Here is a 7,500-nt window from a genome sequence, read left to right on the forward strand (position 1 = left end):
TCTAAGTGTCCACTTTTGCTGTACCATGCCCTCCAGGGTCATAGAAGCCCCAGAGTGAGACCTAAACAACCGGGCCGAGTGATGTCATTTGGGGCCCTATTTTGAGTCATTTTGTGGGATTTCGGTGACGCCGAGGAGCGAAGCAGGTGTTCCGGGAGGGGGGTGCCTGTCCATTTAAGAAGGCCGGCTTGCCGTGGATCTACACCCGGGTAGGGAATTCAAAATAGGTCCCTCTATTTGCTGGAAGTCAGCACAAAATATAGCTGTACATTTGCCCAAGGCTCTAAAGAGGGAAAGGCAACTTTAAGCCTGAAAAGGAAAGCGGGGATTTGGAGCCCTCCGGTGGACTTCCGCCGCCGCTGCACCCTTAGCTGGAAGTCAGTGCCAAAAAAAAAAAAAGAAGCTGCGAATAGTGTCCATGTGCCTGTCCCTTTAGGAAAGCCGGCTTGCCGTGGATCTCCACCCGGGTGGGGAATTCCAAATAGGTCCCTCTATTTGATGGAAGTCAGCAACAAAAAGCTGGAATTTTTCTAAGTGTCAAGGAGGGTGTCACTTCCAGAAGGCCCACCATTCTTGGATCGACACCCGGTTAAGAAAAATGAAAAAAGTCCCTCTATTTGATGGAAGTCAGCAACAAAAAGCTGGATTTTTTCTAAGTGTCAAGGAGGGTGTCGCTTCCAGAAGGCCCACCTGCCTTGGATCACCACCCGGTTAAGAAAAATGAAAAAAGTCCCTCTAGTTAATGGAAGTCAGCAACAAAAAGCTGGAATTTTTCTAAGTGTCAAGGAGGGTGTCGCTTCCAGAAGGCCCACCTGCCTTGGATCACCACCCGGTTAAGAAAAATGAAAAAAGTCCCTCTAGTTAATGGAAGTCAGCAACAAAAAGCTGGATTTTTTCTAAGTGTCAAGGAGGGTGTCGCTTCCAGAAGGCCCACCTGCCTTGGATCGACACCCGGTTAAGAAAAATGAAAAAAGTCCCTCTATTTGATGGAAGTCAGCAACAAAAAGCTGGATTTTTTCTAAGTGTCAAGGAGGGTGTCGCTTCCAGAAGGCCCACCCGCCTTGGATCGACACCCGGTTAAGAAACATGGAAAAAGTCCCTCTATTTGATGGAAGTCAGCAACAAAAAGCTGGATTTTTTCTAAGTGTCAAGGAGGGTGTCGCTTCCAGAAGGCCCACCCGCCTTGGATCGACACCCGGTTAAGAAACATGGAAAAAGTCCCTCTATTTGATGGAAGTCAGCAACAAAAAGCTGGATTTTTTCTAAGTGTAAAAGTTGGGATTTTTTCTAAGTGTCAACTTTTGGTGTACCAACCCTTCCAAAATAAAGTCGGGATTTTTTCTAAGTGTCAACTTTTGGTGTACCAACCCTTCCAAAATAAAGTCGGGATTTTTTCTAAGTGTCAACTTTTGGTGTACCAACACTTCCAAAATAAAGTGGGGATTTTTTCTAAGTGTCAACTTATATAGTCGGGATTTTTTCTAAGTGTCAACTTATAAAGTGGGGATTTTTTTCCAAGTGTCAACCTGTAAAGTGGGGATTTTTTTCCCAAGTGTCCACTTTTGGTTCACCATGCCTTCCAGAGTCAAAGAAGCCCCCGAGTGAGACCCAAAAAACCGGACCGAGTGATGTCATTTGGGGTCCTATTTTCAGTCATTTTGTGGGATTTCGGTGACGCCGAGGAGGGAAGCAGGTGTCAAGGGACAGGGGGGGTGCCTGTCCCTTTAAGAAGGCCGGCTTGCCGTGGATCTACACCCGGGTAGGGAATTCAAAACAGGTCCCTCTATTTGCTGGAAGTCAGCACAAAAAAGCTGGAAATATGACAGGGGAAAAAAAAAAAGAAGAAGCTGCAATGATGGCAGAGTGTCCATGTGCCTGTCCCTTTAAGAAGGCCGGCTTGCCGTGGATCTCCACCCGGGTGGGGAATTCCAAATAGGTCCCTCTATTTGCTGGAAGTGCCCCCCCAAAAAGCTGTCCATTTCCCCAAGTTTTTAAGGAGGGAAAAGCCACTTTAAGCCTAAAAAGGAAAGCGGGGATTTGGAGCCCTCCGGTGGACTTCCGCCGCCGCTGCACCCTTAGAAGAAAAAGCTGCACTTATGGCAGAGTGTCCATGTGCCTGTGCCTTTAGGAAGGCCGGCTTGCCGTGGTTCTGCACCAGGGTAGGGAATTCAAAATAGGTCCCTCTATCTGCTGGAAGTCAGCACAAAAAAAAGCTGGAAATATGACAGAGTGTCAACTTTTAGTGTAATAGACCTGCGAAAGTCAAAGTCGGGATTTTTTCTAAGTGTCCACTTTTGGTGTACCAACCTTTCCAAAATAAAGTGGGGATTTTTTCTAAGTGTCCACTTTTGGTGTACCAACCTTTCCAAAATAAAGTGGGGATTTTTTCTAAGTGTCAACTTATAAAGTCGGGATTTTTTCTAAGTGTCCACTTATAAAGTGGGGATTTTTTCCAAGTGTCAACTTATAAAGTCGGGATTTTTTCCAAGTGTCAACTTATAAAGTGGGGATTTTTTCCAAGTGTCAACTTATATAGTCGGGATTTTTTTTCAAAGTGTCAACTTGTAAAGTGGGGATTTTTTCCAAGTGTCTACTTTTGGTTCACCATGCCTTCCAGAGTCAAAGAAGCCCCCGAGTGAGACCCAAAGAACCGGACCGAGTGATGTCATTTGGGGCCCTATTTTGAGTCATTTTGTGGGATTTCGGTGACGCCGAGGAGGGAAGCAGGTGTCAAGGGACAGGGGGGTGCCTGTCCCTTTAAGAAGGCCGGCTTGCCGTGGATCTACACCCGGGTAGGGAATTCAAAACAGGTCCCTCTATTTGCTGGAAGTCAGCACGAAAAAAAGCTGGAAATATGACAGAGTGCCCCCCAAAAAAAAAGAAGCTGCAATGATGGCAGAGTGTCCATGTTGCTGTCCCTTTAGGAAGGCCGGCTCGCCGTGGATCTCCACCCGGGTGGGGAATTCCAAATAGGTCCCTCCATTTGCTGGAAGTGCCCCCCCCAAAAGCTGTCCATTTCCCCAAGTTTTTAAGGGAAACAAAAACCAGGGTTGGGGTTGGATGCATCACACTGTAAGTCTCGGCTGCAGCCAGAAGCAAGTATTAAAAAGGTAGACATCAACCATCATTTAAAAAGGGGAAAACAAATCCATTCATCAATAAATCATATCCAAATTAAAAAAAAGAGGCAGCTCAAAAGAGAGGGTGTGTGTCCAGCAGAAAATAGGCATGATAAACAAAGAGGGCTGGGGTTTGGAGGAGGGCAAAATGTCCCGCAGCCGGCCGCCCGAGTTCCGGGATGCCCAGCACGTCCATAACGCACCCCGCAAAGTCAAACTGGAAGTGGAGGGGAAAAAAGCTGGGAAAGAAGTTGAATGTCCTCAAAGTGTTCCAAAATCAGTCCCACGAGTCCCGCAGCTGGCCACCCGAGTCCAGGGAAGCCCGGCACCTCCGTAACAAGGCCCGCAAAGTCACACTGCAAGTGGGGGAGAAAAGCTGGCATAGTAGCCAAAAGTCCTCAAAGTGTTCAAAAATCAGTCCCCCACCAGCCCCGCAGCTGGCCACCCGAGTCCAGGGACGCCCGGCACAGCCGTAACGCACCCCGCAAAGTCAAACTGCAAGTGGGGGAGAAAAGCTGGGGGAAAATCCAAAAGTCCTCAAAGTTTTCAAAATCCGCACCCGGGACTGAGTCCAGCAAGTCCCCCCGGTCCCAAAAATGCCATTTTTTTCAAAAAATACCCAAAAAATGCGGGGGCCGGATTTCGGAACCGGCGTACCGCTTTCGGCCCGCGTGCCCTAGATTGGAGACCGATGTCAAAAATGGACGCCGGTCGGGTATTTTTTTCCTTGGGGTCTATAGAGAGTAAATCCGGAGGAAAATTGGCCTTACGAGCAAAGGGAGGGATTTTAGGGGGCATAACGTCCAGCCGCGTGCCTCCCGGGTCCCGGGGAAGAGAAAGTCCAGAAAACTCATAAAATCATGCCCAGCATGGAGATCCACAAGTCCCGCCGCAGGCCCGAGGCTTCCCGGGTCCCGGGAATGACCAAAAGACACCCAGGAGTGGACCATCGAAAGTGGGAGGGAAATGGAGGGAAAGTCGGGAAAAAGGTCCAAAATGGGTTGAAAATCATACGATCCCACCCAGGGTAGAGTTCCACAAGTCCCGCAGCGAGCTGCACGAGCCGCAGGAACACCGGGAATGACCAAAAGGCACCCAGAAGCGAACCAGCGAAAGTGGGGGAAAAATGGAGGAAAAGGAGGAAAAAGTGCCAAATTGTTTAAAAATCCTACCCAGGATGGAGTTCCACAAGTCCCGCAGCGAGCTGCACGAGCCGCAGGAACACCGGGAATGACCAAAAGGCACCCAGAAGTGAACCAGCGAAAGTGGGGGAAAAATGGAGGAAAAGGAGGAAAAAGTACCAAATTGTTTAAAAATCCTACCCAGGATGGAGTTCCACAAGTCCCGCAGCGAGCTGCACGAGCCGCAGGAACACCGGGAATGACCAAAAGGCACCCAGAAGCGAACCAGCGAAAGTGGGGGAAAAATGGAGGAAAAGGAGGAAAAAGTGCCAAATTGTTTAAAAATCCTACCCAGGATGGAGTTCCAGAAGTCCCGCAGCGAGCTGCACGAGCCGCAGGAACACCGGGAATGACCAAAAGGCACCCAGAAGTGAACCAGCGAAAGTGGGGGAAAAATGGAGGAAAAGGAGGAAAAAGTACCAAATTGTTTAAAAATCCTACCCAGGATGGAGTTCCACAAGTCCCGCAGCGAGCTGCACGAGCCGCGGGAACACCGGGAATGACCAAAAGGCACCCAGAAGTGAACCATCAAAAGTGGGGGACAATTTGAGAAAAAGTTGGAAAAAGGTCCGAAATTGATTAAAAATCCTACCCGGGATGGAGTTCCAGAAGCCCCGCAGCGAGCTGCACGAGCCGCAGGAACACCGGGAATGACCAAAAGGCACCCAGAAGTGAACCATCAAAAGTGGGGGACAATTTGAGAAAAAGTTGGAAAAAGGTCCGAAATTGATTAAAAATCCTACCCAGGATGGAGTTCCAGAAGCCCCGCAGCGAGCTGCACGAGCCGCAGGAACACCGGGAATGACCAAAAGGCACCCAGAAGTGAACCATCAAAAGTGGGGGACAATTTGAGAAAAAGTTGGAAAAAGGTCCGAAATTGATTAAAAATCCTACCCAGGATGGAGTTCCAGAAGCCCCGCAGCGAGCTGCGCGAGCCGCGGGAACACCGGGAATGACCAAAAGGCACCCAGAAGTGAACCATCAAAAGTGGGGGACAATTTGAGAAAAAGTTGGAAAAAGGTCCGAAATTGATTAAAAATCCTACCCAGGATGGAGTTCCACAAGTCCCGCAGCGAGCTGCGCGAGCCGCAGGAACACCGGGAATGACCAAAAGGCACCCAGAAGTGAACCATCAAAAGTGGGGGACAATTTGAGAAAAAGTTGGAAAAAGGTCCGAAATTGATTAAAAATCCTACCCAGGATGGAGTTCCACAAGCCCCGCCGCGAGCTGCGCGAGCCCTGGGACCCCCGGGAATGACCAAAAGATACCCAGAAGTGAACCATCAAAAGTGGGGGACAATTTGAGAAAAAGTTGGAAAAAGGTCCGAAATTGATTAAAAATCCTACCCAGGATGGAGTTCCACAAGCCCCGCAGCGAGCTGCGCGAGCCGCGGGAACACCGGGAATGACCAAAAGGCACCCAGAAGTGAACCATCAAAAGTGGGGGACAATTTGAGAAAAAGTTGGAAAAAGGTCCGAAATTGATTAAAAATCCTACCCAGGATGGAGTTCCACAAGCCCCGCCGCGAGCTGCGCGAGCCGCGGGAACATCGGGAATGACCAAAAGGCACCCAGAAGTGAACCATCAAAAGTGGGGGACAATTTGAGAAAAAGTTGGAAAAAGGTCCGAAATTGATTAAAAATCCTACCCAGGATGGAGTTCCACAAGCCCCGCAGCGAGCTGCGCGAGCCGCGGGAACACCGGGAATGACCAAAAGGCACCCAGAAGTGAACCATCAAAAGTGGGGGACAATTTGAGAAAAAGTTGGAAAAAGGTCCGAAATTGATTAAAAATCCTACCCAGGATGGAGTTCCAGAAGTCCCGCAGCGAGCTGCGCGAGCTCCGGGGCCCCGGGAATGACCAAAAGATACCCAGGAGTGAACCAGCCAAAGTGGGGGACAATTTGAGAAAAAGTTGGAAAAAGGTCCGAAATTGATTAAAAATCCTACCCAGGATGGAGTTCCAGAAGTCCCGCAGCGAGCTGCGCGAGCTCCGGGGCCCCCGGGAATGACCAAAAGATACCCAGGAGTGAACCAGCCCAAGTGGGGGACAAATGGAAGAAAAGCCGGGCCAAGTCCAAAAAAGTTGGCTTTTTTGCCAAAGTGTCAACATGCGTGATTTTGTCAGAGTGTCCACTTTTGGGATTTTTTCTAAGTCCAACAACGAGAGAGGCCTGGCCTCCAGCCTGTCTAGCCTCTTCCATGAGACACTTGGAAAAAATCCCGTGCAAAAAAAGTGGATTTTTTCAAAGTCCAACAACGAGAGAGGCCTAAGTTCCAGCCTCCTTAGCCTCTTTCTTCCGTGGAGCAAAAGTTGGATTTTTTGCCTAAGTGTCAACATGCGTGATTTTGTCAGAGTGTCCACTTTTGGGATTTTTTCTAAGTCCAACAACGAGAGAGGCCTGGCCTCCAGCCTGTTTAGCCTCTTCCATGTGACACTTAGAAAAAATCCCAGCCAAAAAAAGTGGATTTTTTCTAAGTCCAACAACGAGAGAGGCCTAACTTCCAGCCTCCTTAGCCTCTTTCGTTCACATACTTAGAAAAAAATCCCAGCGCCAAGCCCAATGCATTTCAATGGGATTTATTTTTCGAGCCGGATTTTTTCTAAGTCCAACAACGAGAGAGGCTTGAGTTCTAGCCTACTTTAAGCCTCTTTCGATTTTCCCTGTTTTTACCAGGTCTACCAAAACACCCCCATCACGTTAGTAGGTGCGCCAGGCTTAGACAGGCCGAATTGGCAGGAAATGTGTCCGAGTCAAAGTGAGCTATTTTGGGACTCAAAAGTTGGATTTTCCCCCTCTTTTCGATGGTTCTTTTTTCGAATGGTTCTTCCAGGCTCTGAGGACAGGGGCTCACGCGGACATGCGTGGCCGCCTAGGGGGCGCTATCTCGGACACATTTAGGGACATGGACACCCTGGAAGAACAAACATAAAAATTTTTTCGACCTGATTTCAGACCAGCCTCTTTCTTAAGGACTTCCAGGACTCGAGCGACAGGGGCTCGGTCCTGAGTGCGCGCCCGGCCAGGGGGCGCTATCCCGGACACATTTCGGGACATTTAAACCATGGATGGACAAACATAAAAATTTTTTCGACCTGATTTCAGACCAGCCTCTTTCTTAAGGACTTCCAGGACTCGAGCGACAGGGGCTCGGTCCTGAGTGCGCGCCCGGCCAGGGGGCGCTATCCCGGACACATT

The sequence above is a fragment of the Nerophis ophidion genome, unplaced genomic scaffold (assembly GCF_033978795.1).
Source record: "Nerophis ophidion isolate RoL-2023_Sa unplaced genomic scaffold, RoL_Noph_v1.0 HiC_scaffold_184, whole genome shotgun sequence".
NCBI classification, from domain to species: Eukaryota; Metazoa; Chordata; class Actinopteri; order Syngnathiformes; family Syngnathidae; genus Nerophis; species Nerophis ophidion.